Source organism: Misgurnus anguillicaudatus, chromosome 1 (assembly GCF_027580225.2).
Source record: "Misgurnus anguillicaudatus chromosome 1, ASM2758022v2, whole genome shotgun sequence".
NCBI classification, from domain to species: domain Eukaryota; kingdom Metazoa; phylum Chordata; class Actinopteri; order Cypriniformes; family Cobitidae; genus Misgurnus; species Misgurnus anguillicaudatus.
The window spans coordinates 15,879,158-15,896,120 of record NC_073337.2 but is presented as its reverse complement, the minus strand read 5'-3'; the positions used below and the strand labels follow the sequence as shown (position 1 = coordinate 15,896,120).

The 16,963-nt window shown below is 36.4% G+C and overlaps 1 long non-coding RNA gene across 1 annotated transcript in view; it reads left to right on the top strand.

Moving 5' to 3' along the window:
- Positions 1-16,197, top strand: part of LOC141358798 (uncharacterized) — a 68,340-nt gene extending 52,143 nt beyond the window's left edge. Inside the window, exon 3 of the long non-coding RNA XR_012365316.1 lies at positions 16,133-16,197. This is a non-coding gene — a long non-coding RNA (uncharacterized lncRNA). The remainder of the gene's footprint in view (positions 1-16,132) is intronic.
- The last annotated feature ends 766 nt before the right edge of the window (positions 16,198-16,963 follow it).

The window sequence follows — 16,963 nt, the reverse complement described above, 5'->3', positions numbered from 1 at the left end:
AAACTCAAATGTTCAAGCATCCAACTACACGCGAATAGCACGTTTTTGCCGCCTCCACCGCAGTTGGTGTGAATGCATCATTAGGCCACCACCACCAGACTTGTTGTTTTAGAAGTTTTAATGTCCATCCATATTTATTTTTCAAACTATTTTATCAAAATACAAACAGGAAATATAAACAAAAAAAATAATAATTAACTCTTTCACCGCCATTGACGAGATATCTCGTCAATTAAGAGAAAACGCTTCCCCGCCAATGACGAGATTTTTCGTCTTTCCGCAATACTGCTATTATCCACCAGGTGGCACCCTTCCGCAACTTTTTAAACCTGGAAGTATTGCCCTAAGGCAATCTGCTGCATGTCCGTGTCTGTTTTAAAGGAACACGCCCACATTTTGGGAATTTAGCTTATTCACCGTATCCCCCAGAGTTAGATAAGTCCATACATACCTCTCTCATCTCCGTGCGTGCTGTAACTCTGTCTGACGCAGCCCCCGCTAGCTTAGCTTAGCACAAAGACTGGAAGTGGGTGGCTATAGCTAGCATACTGCTCCCAATAAGTGACAAAATAACGCGATCATTTTCCTATTTATGTGTTGTGATTTGTATAGTCAAACCGTGTACAAATAACAAGGTGATATGAGACACAGCGATCTTTTAACAGTATACATACTGAGAACTATATTCTCTGAAGACGAAGCACTGCCGCATGGGCGGAGTGATCTGCTCGCAGCACACGAGAAGCCCCTGGTGAGGAGCAGAGAGTTCGGTCAGAATTGTGCAAATCACTCCGCCCATGCGGCAGTGCTTCGTCTTCAGAGAATATAGTTCTCAGTATGTATACTGTTAAAAGATCGCTGTGTCTCATATCACCTTGTTATTTGTACACGGTTTGACTATACAAATCACAACACATAAATAGGAAAATGATCGCGTTATTTTGTCACTTATTGGGAGCAGTATGCTAGCTATAGCCACCCACTTCCAGTCTTTGTGCTAAGCTAAGCTAGCGGGGGCTGCGTCAGACAGAGTTACAGCACGCACGGAGATGAGAGAGGTATGTATGGACTTATCTAACTCTGGGGGATACGGTGAATAAGCTAAATTCCCAAAATGTGGGCGTGTTCCTTTAAAGATGGCTCTGAATGGGATCTCTATGAAAAGTCACAAAAATGGAATTATCTCTGCTTTTTACTCAAAATGTGTTTTTTTTTGCAGAAACCTACCCATATTCAAAAGCTGATTATAAAAGAACAACTGATGAAACGGTTTTCTTTTGTTTGAAAGCAGAGGGTATGTTCTTTCATTTGGTATATTGTATGTTTATATATTTAAAGAAGAACATTTTCTGGAAGGCATTAAACTTTGGTGATAATCATCAAAAACGCTGGCGCTGGCTGGCAACTTTTTTTAAAAACGCTGGCGGTGAAAGAGTTAAAAATAAAATTTTCAGGACTAAATGTCTTTAGGCATCGTCAGTGTTTAGTGTGACCTCTCTTGGCACTAAACACATCTTGAGCGTTTTTAAGCAGAAGGAAGTAAAGAATAATTTCTTTAGATCCTGCAGTTTCCTACTATTGTGCAAGTGGAAGTGGAGATTACCCTAAAAACTTGATACATCAGTTAAATTTTTATACAGATTTTAATACAACATACACATTTCCTGTATTTTCTGGATGTATTCTATTAAAGAGACTGAGAAATAATTATACATGATCACTATAACATTGCAAAAAACAACAAATCTAATTTTGGCATGGTGGCCTAAGATTTTTGCGCAGTACTGTATATGTATATGACTATGGCTTTAGTCGTGTATCTTTAAAAAATATTGGGTTGTTTTTCTCCCCGGGCTGGGTAACTATAGGACAGAACACACCTCCGGGCCAAAATGTCCCCAAAAATGGGCCGTTCTAACCCAACTGCTGGGTTGTTTCAACATGGTTGATTAACAATAACCCAGCAGTTGGGCCAAAACAACCCACCATCTGGGGCACTTCAACCCAGAAATGTGCTCCGTCCCATAGCCACCCAGCCCGGGGTTAAATATTTTTTAGAGTGTATTGTATATATTGTAATTGCTCATTCTTCATTTATTTTGAATTGGTCTGTCTGATTGTTTTCACTGATTACCTTTGTTACGAGTCATGCAAATTAAATTATGTCTGTGTACATTAGTCAGTAACTAAATGAGCTATTGTAGGGGAGACCGGGGTTGGTTGTCACAATTTTTACTCATGCATGAATTGCTCATCTTCAAAAAATCTTTCAGCAGTAATTCCTACATGAAATGAAACTTTGGAGTCTTGGCTTTAAATGTGTACTTTTTACTTTTCGATTGTATTGTAACAGGAAGTAATTAACCATCAAAGACACTCTGACACAATGTGACAACCAACCCCATCACGGGGTTATTTGTCACAGGGTATGGGGTTGGTTGTCCCTATAGTGGTTCAATAGGATTTCAGTGATAAAATGGGATCTGAAAAGAGAATGTGTAACTTTTTAGTTTTTTAAGCTAGAAACTACAAATAAGTTTTAATATGAATCCAACCCTATGATAGTTGTTATTAATGCCCCTTATGTTTAAACAATGGGATTAAAGTGGGTGATCAGTTACTTGAATAGGCTTTATGCCCAGCTGCACTATGAACTTCAGCCAGCTCCTTGTTTCCTGTCTGCCATAATTGGACAAACTGATTAATCCAGGTGTGTCTGATTATTGTTATTGTGACTACTGAGGTCAGGCACACCTGGATTAATCTGTTTGTCCAATAATGGAAGACAGGAAACAAGAAGCTGGCTGAAGTTCAGGAAGAAGTGTATAGCTGGGCATAAAGCCTATTGTCTTCTGTGTTGAGAAATAAAGAGAAATCATTTTTTGTGTTAAAACCTCTTTATTTAATGCTTTATTTACTTATAACAGCAAACAAAAACAAACAAATAGTCTTAAAAGGTCTACATGTCCAATATTCTTTTGTGACAACCACCCCCGCAAGCTATGTGACAACCATCCCCAACTGACTTCTTGACAAACATGATAAGCTAGCTGCCACACGGCTTTAACTTGATAGCTAAAAGATGACTCAAAATAAAGCTACTACTTTTGGCTTTTTAATGAGTGTTTTGTTTTTGAATGACTAATATCATACAAGATCTCAACACAAAAACAACACCAACATGAAAATTTACTCTGACCCATAAAAATAAAAAATTGTCTCCTAACCTCAATGTTTTCAAGTGCAAATGAGTAAGCTATTAAAGGCTAACAAATTGATATCAAAATTGTACCACAGCGCCATATAGTGTGTCTGGAATAAGCAGTGTGACAACCAACCCGTGAGACAACCAGCCCCGGTCTCCCCTAAGCTAGCATGCACACTATTTTGGGCTGCTGGTGGTAACGACTCTGTACACCAAGGGCAATGTGGTTCGCTAATGATAATGGCAGTACCAACACAAAATTTAATTTAGCTGGTTGACTAGCATAGCTATAGTTGTTGACACCAGCTGACCAAATAAGTCTTACTGGTCAAGCAATTTGCTGACACTAGAATACATACGGTATTTTTATCCTCACTATTGTTTTGATCCAGATTATTTTAGTGAAAATATATTTCTTTTTGACAGCTCTTGAATAAGATAAAAAATGATGAAGCACCCTGTTCTGCTTATATACATTCACATGCTGACCATACAATTCCATCTATCCCATCTATTATTTTATACTTCCTGCTCTATACCACACTGGTCACAGGGCATCAACCAAGCAGAGAACATCGTTTAGAAATGTCATTTCAGAGTGCAGTTGGATCTTTCGCATCTAATGACCTTTGATAAAAACACTTCAGCAGCTGCTGATAGGACTAGAATCGTTTTCCTTCCACAATATGGATATTTCACGCTTCACTGGGTAGGCGTCTAAACTGGGACTGAGATATGAATTGGCAAAGCACAATAAGAGGTCATTAAAATTGGCTACAGGAATTTTAGTGGCTTATAGCTTCTGAACTGTTGCTTTTATTCCTCTTTCTCATGCTTATCATGTCAACCTCACAGCTGGTTACCTATCAGGCATTGCTCAGGTCGAGGTTACTGTCCTGACCTCTTGGCAACACTGCAGTCTCTGTCCTTTATCAGTGATTTATCAACTCTTTTCAAGGGTATGTATAGAAAATAAATATATTGTGATGACGATAATAAGCAGATTTAAGTATCATTGGATATAAACATCTGTTGATGGCACATATGGACCAGATGGAAGCTCTTCACCTGTGCTAATTCGAGTGCACGTTACGTGACTCGCATACAACCTCACCAGCTGCTGTGTGGCTGTATATTAGTCTCTCACTGGTTTTCACGTTCATTTTCATGTTGTCTGCTATCCATCTATCCATCTATCACATCCATCTATCATATCATAACCATTTATCATATCCATCTATTCATCTATTCATTATCTGCAAACAGCCCTTGGTTGAGTTTAGAAAGTTCACTAGCTAGCAAATGTAAACATCAAAAACAACAAATCTGTCAAGATTCTCCTTATGCGGGTGCTGCAAACAGATTTCATAACCAGTCAGGATTTTAAAATCTTGTTAAAAACAGCTTTTTTGCTTTTAAATTGCTGTTTGGTTTAGTTCTTGAAAAGAATCTTCCTTTGGACTGGACTTTGGACTGAAGCTTTGATTTTTTATATGTACAAACTGCAACATTACACCCTATAACAGTGTTACTCATTGCGCGGCTCGTAATACGGTGCAGCCCAGTCTCACGAAATTTCATTATATAGTCACGTTTTTTTTTTTATTCTTTTTTCGTGCTATTATCACAAATTTTCGCGTTTTTTTGTGATCGTATAATGAATTCCTGTTTTCGTTTGATTATCACGTATTGGTTACTCAACTGTTTTGTCATATTTTCTTACCTTTGTCGCTTCGGTTTAGGGTTAGATTTACATAAAATGACATCCCTAACCAAACCCAACTCTTACCCTTACGCCAGGTGACATATAAAAAATAAATCAGAAAAAATGGTATGAACCAATATATAATGTGACATTCTAATGCAAGCACCAAATCTAACCCTAAACCAAAGCGACACTGGTTTAAAAATAGGAAAAAGCAGTTGAGTAACAAATACGTGATAATCACACGAAAACAGGAATTTGTTATACAATCACAAAAAACTTTGTGAGACTGGGTAGTACGGTGATATGATCATGCAGGCATGCGCTTTTTTGTCTTTTCTGCTCCGGGCACTAACTTTGTTAGAAAACCTTTAATATCCAGACTGATCTCACGGCAAGTTGTGTTATAGTCACAAAAATTGTGATTAATTTATTTGTGTCCATGTCACAAAATGTAGCTTTTTTGTGCCTTGAGCTTCGTGCTTTTTCGTGTCACGAAAATTTCTATAAATAGTTTTTCGTGTCCGTGGCACGACTTTCTTTTTCGTGTCATTTTAATGTATTGTTTTCTCATTGTTTTTTACTATTTTTTTACTATTGTCGCTTGGGGTTGGGGGTAAAATCACTTTCGGTTACATTTTTTGACATCCTAACCTCAAGTCCAGGCAAGAATAGTTTTTCTTCCGCTTTTAAAACATGTAGAAACCAATACATAAAGATACATCCTAACCCAAACCCCAAATATAACCCCAAGCAACAATGAATTAAAAATAGAAAAATGCAAGAGAAAGCTATACATAAAATGACACGAAAAAGAAAGTCGTGCCACGGACAAGAAAAATTATTTATAGAAATTCGTGTGACACAAAAAAAACATTCCTGCTCAAGGCATGAAAAAAGCTGAATTTCGAATAAATGAATAAACTTTTGCAGCGCTGCATAAAATAAAGAAAAGAGGCCCCCTAGTGGTTCGGGGGCACTGCATACGCATATTATAAGAATGCTTAGCATTAAAATCTTGTTTTTGTCATTAAGGGAAATCATTTTGTCTCTTTTATAAATTTGACTGGTAAATGATAAAGGCGGCTCTCCTATTGACTGACCTATCAGTGAGGCTCTCATGAAAAAGACCCCTGCTCTATAAAAACTTAAAAAATGTAAAATAATTTAGAGAGGTCCTATTATGGTTGTTCAGTTTTCTAGCTTTACACATGGCACTAATTTTAAAAAGTCACTTTTTCCTCCAAGATCCTCTATCTAATTTTAAAATATAAAGGACAAATTATTGTAACAGTCCATTAAGCAACACGTGTTTCATTTTTTATGTGACGTGAGCATCTAAAAGTTATTGTACCTTAGAAGTAATGCAATTGTAGGGAATTTCACCCTTCATTACCTACTACTTTCAGTAATAGAAAATGAATGGATGTTAAGAGCCCATTTATTTCAATGCCAAGAGAAACCTTTTTTTTTTACCAGAAGTAAGGCAAAAAGCCTCTCAACACAATGTATGGATTCGCGAACAGTGCTCTGTTTTATCCTACTTTTAATAGTCAATTTTATGCCTCATGTAATTTCATTTATCTGCTTCAGCAGAAGTTCAGAATATAAGATGGAAACGTTTGCAAAAATGATGGTGCACAGTTAAATCACATTAAAAGTCATCTGGCTTCACTTTTGAAGTATTATTCTATAAACTTTTAACTGTTCTGCTAAGATGTTAAAACTGGTTCATGTACATGCTTAAAGTATTAACTGTGCATAATGCTAAGTCTGTTTTTAGATTTGTTCTGTATAATCATAGAGATTGTCTTATATTGACATGAAAATCTATTAATGGATTTGATTAACATTTGTTTCTGGATTAATTTCAGTATGTTGTTTGTTTGAGCCTGAATCTCTTGATTTAAATGTTCTGCTGTGCTGGATTAATGTCTTAAATAGGATTTTAATCAAGCTGCCAAAAGCTTTAATGAACAAGAATTATTCATAATGCTTCTGAGAATAAAGGTGAAAACTTGTTAATAACACCTGATAATTCACTAGCTTTCTTTACTTATCCACATTTAAAGGTGGCATAGAATGATTGAATGGGGTATTTATTCTTGTTCTGTGATGTGACATTAAGAAAACTACATTTTGGTTGGGTCTGTAATAATGCCTTAGAAGCTTCCTAAAAACCTCTCTCAGAAAGCTATATTAGGGTGGGGATTTTAAACGCGTGGCCTATTTGGCCTCAATTTGGGCTTAACTGGCAACCTCATTTATGAAATGCAAGCACTTGACACTGATTGGCTGCTTTTGCTGCCACTCAAAAAAAAAAAAGTAAACTTTGCCATCTTCAGAACAAAATTTTACAGATAGAAGAGCACACCTCGGTACGCGACTCGCCATTTTGCCTTGAACTTCGCGAACACTGCTGCAATTTACTTCCCGTTGGAGGCGAAAGGCCGGATAAATGCAAATTAATTTGAAGGGGAGGGAATTGAATGAGAGTGGGGACACATTGCTGCCGGTGCTGCATACTGTAACAAATCTACTTGCATTGCATTAAAGTTTTTTTATTCCCTGTTTTTGAAATGTTAATCATTACAGCCAATCACAGAAGTGACGGATGAGCGCATCTATGTAATGTTTAAATGAGTTGTCTGTGTATTTTTCACTCTGTCGGTGTGTTTTTCAATAAATGCAATTTTAACTTAAAGGAATATTCAATTTTCTTAAAAGAAAAATCCAGATAATTTACTCACCACCATGTCATCCAAAATGTTGATGTCTTTCTTTGTTCAGTCGAGAAGAAATTATGTTTTTTGAGGAAAACATTGCAGGATTTTTCTAATTTAATGGACTTTAATAGAGCCCAACATTTAACACTTAACTCAACACTTAACAGTTTTTTTCAACGGAGTTTCAAAGAACTATAAACAATCCCAAACGAGGCATAAGGGTCTTATCTAGCAAAACGATTGTCATTTTTGACAAGAAAAATAACAAATATACACTTTTAAAGCACAACTTCTCGTCGAGATCCGGTCGTGATGCGCCAAGTGACCCCACGCAATACGCCATGACGTCAAGAGGTCACAGAAGACGAACGCGAAACTCCGCCCCAGTGTTTACAAGTGTTGAGAAAGAGGACCGTTCTGACGTTGTTGTATGTAAAATTATACTAATTAATGTCTTTGTGTCAGTTTATTGTTTACAATGGTCTGCAAATGTGCATTTTATATATGTAACACGTGACCTCCCTACGTCACTACGCATTTACGTGAGGTCGCGCTGGACCGGACCTAGACGAGAAGTTGTGCTTTAAAAGATTATATTTGTTATTTTTCTTGTCAAAAATGACAATCGTTCCGCTAGATAAGACCCTTATGCCTCGTTTGGGATTGTTAATAGTTCTTTGAAACTCTGTTGTGTTGAGTTAAGTGTTAATTGTTGGTGTCTATTAAAGTCCATTAAAATGAAAAAATGAAAAAAATCCTGCAATGTTTTCCTCAAAAAACATAATTTCTTCTCGAATGAACAAAGAAATACATCAACATTTTGGATGACATGGTGGTGAGTAAATTATCTGGATTTTTCTTTTAAGAAAATGAAATATTCCTTTAAGTGCTTCTTCCTTTATTTGTCTGTGTAGTCCATGAGAATTGGGCATATAAAAATGTTTTAAAGTGTTCTATTAATGGACATTTAAGGGCACCCATGGTCAGATTCACAATTTTACTGTACATTTCAAAAGGTACAAACCCCAAAGTAAACGATCCTGTAAGTTAACGCCCGTCAGCATGACATGTGAGCGAATCTTTCAAACATGGTAAGGAGTGTCATATTTCCAGCTGACGTCAGAGGTATTCAGGCCAATCACAACGTACAGATTAGCTGGCCAATCAGGGACACACCATTGTTCAGATCAATGAGTTTTGAATAAAATCAGAGTGTTTGAGGAAGGCAGGATATCTGGAGCTACAAAAATGTACGGTATGTGGAAAATAATGTTTTTTAACCATAAACCATGCAAACACATTGTATTATACCAAATACACAAAATAATGTAGATTTTAGCAATGAAATAGGTGTTCTTTAATGATTAAGATTACAGTATGAAGTAAAATTGGATAAAAACAGGGGTCTCATGCACCATGTCACCATTCACAACTACCTGTAGGTCAGATTGTGTAGAATCACATCTTTCCTCAGTAAGCTCTGGTATCAATTATATTTTTAGCACAAACGGCATGCTTAACGTTTACCACCTAAGTTTAGGTTTTGATTCAAATGTTGCCTTTAGCAAGCTAACACTAATACATGTTCTTCTATATTCCACCTTTTCTATTTCTATATAGAAAATATATTCTATAATAAAATATTATACATATTCTATATTACTTCTTTGTTTTTTATGGATAATTTCTCTATATTTTCTCCTTTAAGAGAAAAATCTACAGTCCTTTGAATCAGTTATTTTTGTGCTGGTAAGAATTTATCTTTTGAAGTCTATACAGTAAATGTGTTTGGCATTTTTCTTTCAGATCTAAAGAGCTGCTCTCTGTTTATCTGTGTGAATTCTAAATAAAATAGTGCCGTTGTACTCCTCTTCTGATAGAAATATAGTTTAATTAAAAGCTTGTTTTAGGAAGTAGAGCAAAAACACTGAAAAATTGTGAGGTTTTATGTCCCCAGGAGGCTCTGGTGGCACAGTAAACATTTCATCTCACATAATCAGACATAATCTATTTAATTACCTCTTTCTCACTATAAAACACACTATAATTACTTCCCCACCCCAGTATATCTGAAATATCTAAAAGCTGTAAAGAAAAGGTTGTGCCCTCTATCTCAGGCCAGTCTTTATCCACTTAAGATTTGACTCGCTTTTTAACCCTTTCTCCATGTATACATATATCACAAACATGTAACCAATCACATCAGTAGATGCAATAGAGCAATAGATGTTATACAGGGATGCCGCATAGACTTAGGGCCAATCTCATTTCTCTGTCTTACCCCTTTCCCTTTGTCTTCGTCTTCCCCTTGCCCCTCGAAACCGAGTAAAGGGGAAAGGGGTAAGACGGATCGTTTGTCTAAAAAAATGAGACACCACTTGATTACCGTTTGCGTCACCTTCCCTTGCGCTAACTGGCTGCTACGTAAACAGACAAGCGTTGACAAACAAAGAAAATGCCATTGTCTCAGGTTGTGGTATCGATTGCCTGAGCGGAGCTCAACAAATAGCGCATAACTTAGCTGCTAGCTAGCGCCTTAACTAGCGATTCAAAACAAAAACATTACAATTAAAACCGCTTGAACATTTTATTAAAAGTATCATAAAACTTGGGTGTCATAATATAATCTCAATTAAATTGCAGAAAATAACGTTACTTTCATTTGTGTGACTTCTTGACAGTTCGACGTTCATCAATAAAACGTCTTGATGCCGGCTCTCCTGAGATATTCCTACGTTAACGTTTACCCCTCTCTTTCAAGTGTGGTCCTTATCACACTTCGTTTCAAGGGCTATGTATCCCTACGCCTTGGCCCTAGCCCTTGATCAAACTGAGAATTGAGACACCACTTCACCAAACATGAACGCGCAAAACCGAGGTGAAGGGGTAAGACAGAGAAATGAGACGCACCCTTAGCACTGAAACAATCGCAGCATTGGCACTTTAGCTCTACTTCTGTGATGTTTACACGTGCAGTGTGAATGCTCTTACCTGCTAACATCAGCGCTTAAAAAAATCACATATACATTGTGTAATGTATGGTCTGAGATCGTGCGAAAGTGCAGGACAGGACTAAATAGCATATTCATATCTTTAGTCTGAGCAGCACGATTAATGGTCACGTTCTTTCCACATGTTGTGTGCGCAATATAACATGATGTGTTCGTGTTTCACGTGTAAAAAACACTGTATTTTTCACAGAATTTACTTATCTGTATATCGCTGTTTTCACTGTCCTCAAAACGGTCTGATGTCTTCCGTGTTCTATGAAGTCCCTCCTTTAGAAATATGTATCGAGTTGTGATTGTGTAGTTTGTTTAGTGTGTTGTGATTTGACAGCAGCTTAGCTTAGCCAGAGCTGTTTGAGCTTAGCTGGTGACTGATGTATTCCTGTGGGCCAGGTTTAGTCAAAAACTTTTATTGACGTCATTAAAACAGGAAGTAGAGGGCTGTAGTCCAAACCGGCCGTTCGCTGTAGGCTTTGAAAAATGAATTCTGTTAAAGAAAATATATCGCCTGGCCGTGAACTTTGAGCTTTATCATTTTACAGGTATTAATTATGCTATTATAGCAACATTACGTATAATCGTATAGTCAGGTGTGACTTATATGTCAAAATTAATTCATATGAACCAAGAGAAAACATTCTGTCTACAGCTGAGAGAGTCCGCTATATGCTGCTCCTGTATTTATGTAATTCAATGGATTCAGTGATGTGGAATGACTTCGGGAGCTTGGTAAACTTGATTTGTTAAATAACTTGCCTTCCAGATTAAATGTCTGTTCTTGGGCTCGGATTTTGTGAAGTCATTTTCTAAATAAATGCGGCATATAGTCCAGTGCATTTTATATATGTTTTTTCCTCTTTAAAACGCACTTTTGAATGATGCGACTTATACTCCGGAGCGACTTATAGTCCGGAAGATGTGACAAGAAAAACTTTGGTTTTAACTGATAAAATTATGGACTACAGGAGGAATTTAAATCGAATGGAATGATGTTTTTTGGTCTTTGTGAACAATTGAAATGGGCAAACTGGCTAAAGTATATTTATGTGAACAGAAACTGTACAGAGTAAAGAGGTTGAACAGAGTACAGCAGGTATAAATAGGAAGTTGTTGTTGAATGTGTGTTGACTGTGTGTCTGCAAGGAGCCGCTCTGATCCGTATGTTGGCTAATGTCATGGGACAACCGGTATTCCAGAGAGGACTTAATATAAGTCATAATTTCACGCATACACTTTTACACTGCAAAGGTTTTTCTCCTAATGTGTTATCTTATGAATATAATTATGAGGCTTTTTTGTATGAATTATACATTCTGATTCATTATTGGACCTTTAACAGGATTGTGGCATAAAACATGTGAAACATTTTCATTTAGTTTCTTGTTTGAAGGTTTTCAAAAGCTCGGTCCTCATTTAACCTTTAAATTAATATTTATGGGGCAGCAGAATGGAGTTCACTTTGTAATTCTGGCCACAATTTTACCACCACGACTCAAAATTGCCATTTGTTTTTATTGCTCAGAGTGAGTCTAAGCGGTCAAGAAGTGTACCTGCACCTGCGGCATTCGGGACTATTGTGCCCAAATTATGGCTGTAGAACATGCAAAACATATTTTGGTCACAATTGTCCTAAATTATGCAGTGTTAACTTATTTGCAAAAGAGAAAATCACCAGTCGTAAAGACAAATGTCGAACTCGGATGCAAAACCCTCTAAGTGCATCTGATATGTTTTTTTGTAATACTTTTTAATCAGGCCCTTATGTTTAGGTTTAGTCATAGTCATTTCATTGGTATTTAACAAATTTATAAACATAGCAAATAATGAAAGTCAGAATGTAAAAATGAAGAAACTGAACCACACATTAGGGGGCGCTGTGATCCACTGCCCCATACTGGTTGTATTTAGGTCCAAGTCCATCACAAATTTGAATGTGATCCGCGATCGTTTCGCACACTGTCGTTCATACAATTCTTTTTCTGTGCACTAGAGGACTTTGCTGAAACATTGACATGGTGTTTAAGCAGACTTTGTCAACATATAGTACGTGCCGAGAGCTTGAGGTTAATATCATTAGCTCATTTTTGACAGAGGTGGTGTTAAGTGTTTTTTGCATCTGAGCTTTTCAAATATAAAATGTACAGACTTTACAAATGAATCTCACCACTTCAAATCATCTCAACATATTCTCAAGCCTGTCCTAAATGCATTTTTGCTATGAGTGTTTGGATTATTATGCAGTTGACATGCATGTCTTATCTTCGGAGCTGTAACAGACAGGCTGTTATAAAAGTTGCTTTGTCTGTCTAGTTCCTCTCATCTTTGAGTATCTGTCATTCTTCGGCTCAAACAAACTCCCACAAGGAGCAAATTATGAGTCATCATCATTGTGTTCTGGAGCACTTAATCCCAAGCAGCTCCTCCATGACGAAGATTTCATACATTTATTTTATAGTTGCATGAAAGTTGCCACAACAAGTACCACCAAACTAGGTAATTAGCATTCTTTTTTACTGCATTTGTTAAAGTTACTGTACACATCCTGTCCTTTGACATGTAAGTTTACACAACTCTGTAGTTGTTTCTGAACTTAAAGAAGCTTGCTGTGAATAAAACTTGAATAAACTTAAACATTGTTTCCCTTTAACAGACAAATGAATCACTTTCTAAAAAATCACTTTTTTTTATGGTTGGATGCTGTGAAATAATCCAGACAGTTTCAGAGCTGTTTGTTTTCTGGAATATATTTTGTTGTTGCCATTAGTGGATGCTAATACCATAACCAGGTCATGTTTTCTGTAAGGTAACATGGTGTTTTAAGTTTTCTGTGTAGCATCTCTTTGCCTCCTTGTCTTTGCATAATTAAAGCTTACAGACAGAGAGCTCTGTGCTCAGAATGCTTAACCAGCAGTCAAACTGTAGCTAATACCTGGACCACCATTAACCATCTCTTTTTTCTTGTTTATAATGAGATATATTTATAATATGGCAATTTATTGTCAAAGGTCAGGGGTTGGTATCACAAACAGAGGCCTTTGTATAACAAATAATCATAATAAAGTCATAAGTTAGGCCTATCATACACCCAGCGCAATGCACGACACAAGTGTTTTTTGCCGTTTCAACCCAGCACAATTATCATTTTCACATTTAGCACCACTTGTTTAAATGGCAAATGCATTTGCACCCAATTTTGCGCCCATGGGCGTTCTGGTCTGAGAACGAGGTGTGTTCAGGTGCATTGTTGGGGCATTGCTATTTTGAGGAAACTAAAATAGACTACGCCATTGACCAAAGTCTAAAGTCAATGGCGCAATATTGTTTATGTTATTTAAAGAGCGCGTTAGTAATATGCGCTTATAAACGGTATGACAACGCGCGTTTGCTTATCACACACATGGATGCACAGCAGCACAAAAATGTTTTAAATATGAAAAATTAAAAGATTATTATTGAGTCTCTTGGACATAAATGAGGACCAATTATGAGACGTTAGAAAATTTAAAGAGCTGCTTTATCTGTAGCCTGGGAAGTAAATGTTTTGCTTTAAACAAATGCAAATATTGCATCTATTTTTAATTTTTTTTAAATGCTACCCCTCAGATTTAATGTATATGATGACTTTGTACCTATAGATATATGGTGAGATTACTTTTTTATGCTTTTTAAAACACTCACGGCGCTGTCAAACCTTTTCTTGCATATTTGTATGTTTATTATTTAAGATTACACTGATCATGTAGGCTATCCTTCCATTTACAGCAAAAAAAATATTATTATTATTAAAAGCCTGCTAAATTCCATGACTAAAAGAAAACAACTTTAAAAGGTTTTAATACAAAAATAAAAATTTCACAATTTTCCTTCACTACAAATTCCACCATTTAAATAGGGAATTGGCATGGAGCAGGTGCAGCTGGCTTTTAAAGGGGATGAGTAGTTTATTACACATTATGCCCAAAACACACCAACTTGACCACATCAGACCTTCTTCAGGACTTTTATTCCCTGTATATGATTTGGATCTACAGAATGCATCTTCCATGGATTCAGTGGTCCATAGTCCTGTTTATTAGTGCTTAATGGGTTCTGACAGACTGTGAGATCCCAGCAGGCATTGTGGGTCTAAAATTTCTTCTGAACACAGTTAAAATAGCCAGATACCCCTTCATTCAATTTCCCAGCATATACACTGTAAGAGTTTGTATGATATCTATTTATTCCATCTTCTGATCTCTGTTCAGCTTCATCTGTACAACTGCTTCTGTCTCACATCATCTGTCTTTCCTATTTCTTATGGAAAGTCTCACTCACTAAATGATAGGGGGGTAAACACAACCTCACCAAACAATCCACCTCCATTGCCTCAAAATTGCTTTCATACGCAATAAAATTGTCCACATATTTATACTTGCCATTCACATTTGAGGGAACTGATTTAAGAGGATGAATAATGAATTATTTATGATCTGCTTTGGCTGTTGTGATCAAGATGTTTGCAGAAAGCTCGCGTTTTAGCTCCGAGGGACTTGCATATCGAAAACTATCAATCTTTTGGTTCCCTTCCTAAGCAATTTAGATATTCAGCATCACGAACTGAATACAAATGTGGCTGTAATATTGGTTGTTTAATATTCAGTAGATGGTTTTGTGTTAGTGTCAAATGATTAACTAGCCACTGCAAATTATAGCGTAAAAAATATTGCCATTATAATGTAATATGTTATTTTTTGCATTTCATGGCACCATGTTTTTTCACATGAAAAGACGTAAAAGGTAAGTGGCAGTATTATGGCTCCAAGACACCAAAAAAAATGCATTGCAACATGCTTGGTGAAATAATGTTTATTATAAATGTTTATTATTATGCATAGAGTTCCAACTCATTTGCATGCATTAGACTTTAGCTGTTTCCGAAACCGCTCCCTATCCACTATAGTGCACTATATTCGGTGGCAGCCATTTTGAAATGGTGTAAACAACTTCATTCCTTACATTCGTTTACTACTTTTTACCCACAATGCACTCTGATTTTGAGGGTTCATTCGATGTACACTTGCTCACTCACTGTTTCCCATGATCCAACGGGAGACGAACGCGTAACTTGAATCAATGAAATGATACTGACAGTAAACACCAAAAATTTACATTTTGTTAGTTCTTGTTTTTGTCGGTAATTTTCTATTTTTTAAAAATAAACACAAAAAAATAAATGCGATATCTTTTATTTAAAATACAATGCACATTTTTATTCTACAATAAATAAACAACAGTAAATAAATATGACAAGAGTTGTTTTGGTCTCTTTATTATCAACTAATACAATAAACCTAACAAATATAGGGAATAGTGAATGAGGGAGCGGTTTCGGACACAGCTTTTGAGTTGCAAGGATTAAGAATGCTATTGGACACCTGCGTTCACGATTTAATTAAATGTATTTGGGTTTTTCGCAGCTTTGCTGATTTGTGTGTCTGTTTGTTTGCAGGATTACTTGATGACTCACATGTACGGGAATGCAGTGACTTGTGCAACAAACTCTCTCAGGTAAGATTTATACATTCAGATCCTGTGCGCTGTAACATCTGGGTATTAGAGTTTCTTTCATGAGAAAACAAAATAACTGTGATCAGTGAGCACTGGGTGTTAAATTGGGTGTACCCTTCAAATAGCCTTGTGCTAAATTCAGCCAGTAGGGGAGAACGGGGGCGAAAGTAACAAAGTGATTTTCTCAGTTGCATTTCAAACTATGACAGCTTCTCTAGCACGCAACCCTTGACAGAGCTGACAAATATTGTGTTATTTCATCACCGTTTTGCGCGTGTAGGTCCATAAAGCTGTTTTGGTAACACTTTACTTGAAGGGTTGTTCATAAGACTGGCATGACACCTTCATAATCATGACATGACACGTGTCATGAACATGAAGAATATTTTATGACAACTGTCATTTGTTCAATTATGTCATTTTTAATGCAAACAATGACATTGTTTGAAATACATCATAACTTGTCATAAATCTGTCATAAACATGACATAGCAGAATAATTATCAAACTTAAGAAACTATGGGTTAACATTACATTAAACTGTCATTGAAATGTTATGTGTTAATACAATGTCAAATACATTTAAAAATCTTTAAGGTCCCGTTCTTTCTGTGTTTTTGAAGCTTTGATTGTGTTTACAGTGCGCAATATAACATGTGTTCATGTTTCATGAAAAAAAACCGCTGTATTTTTCACACAATTTACTTATCTGTATAGCGCTGTTTTCAATGTCCTCAAAATGTCCGGGCTGATGTCTTCCTTGTTCTCCCTC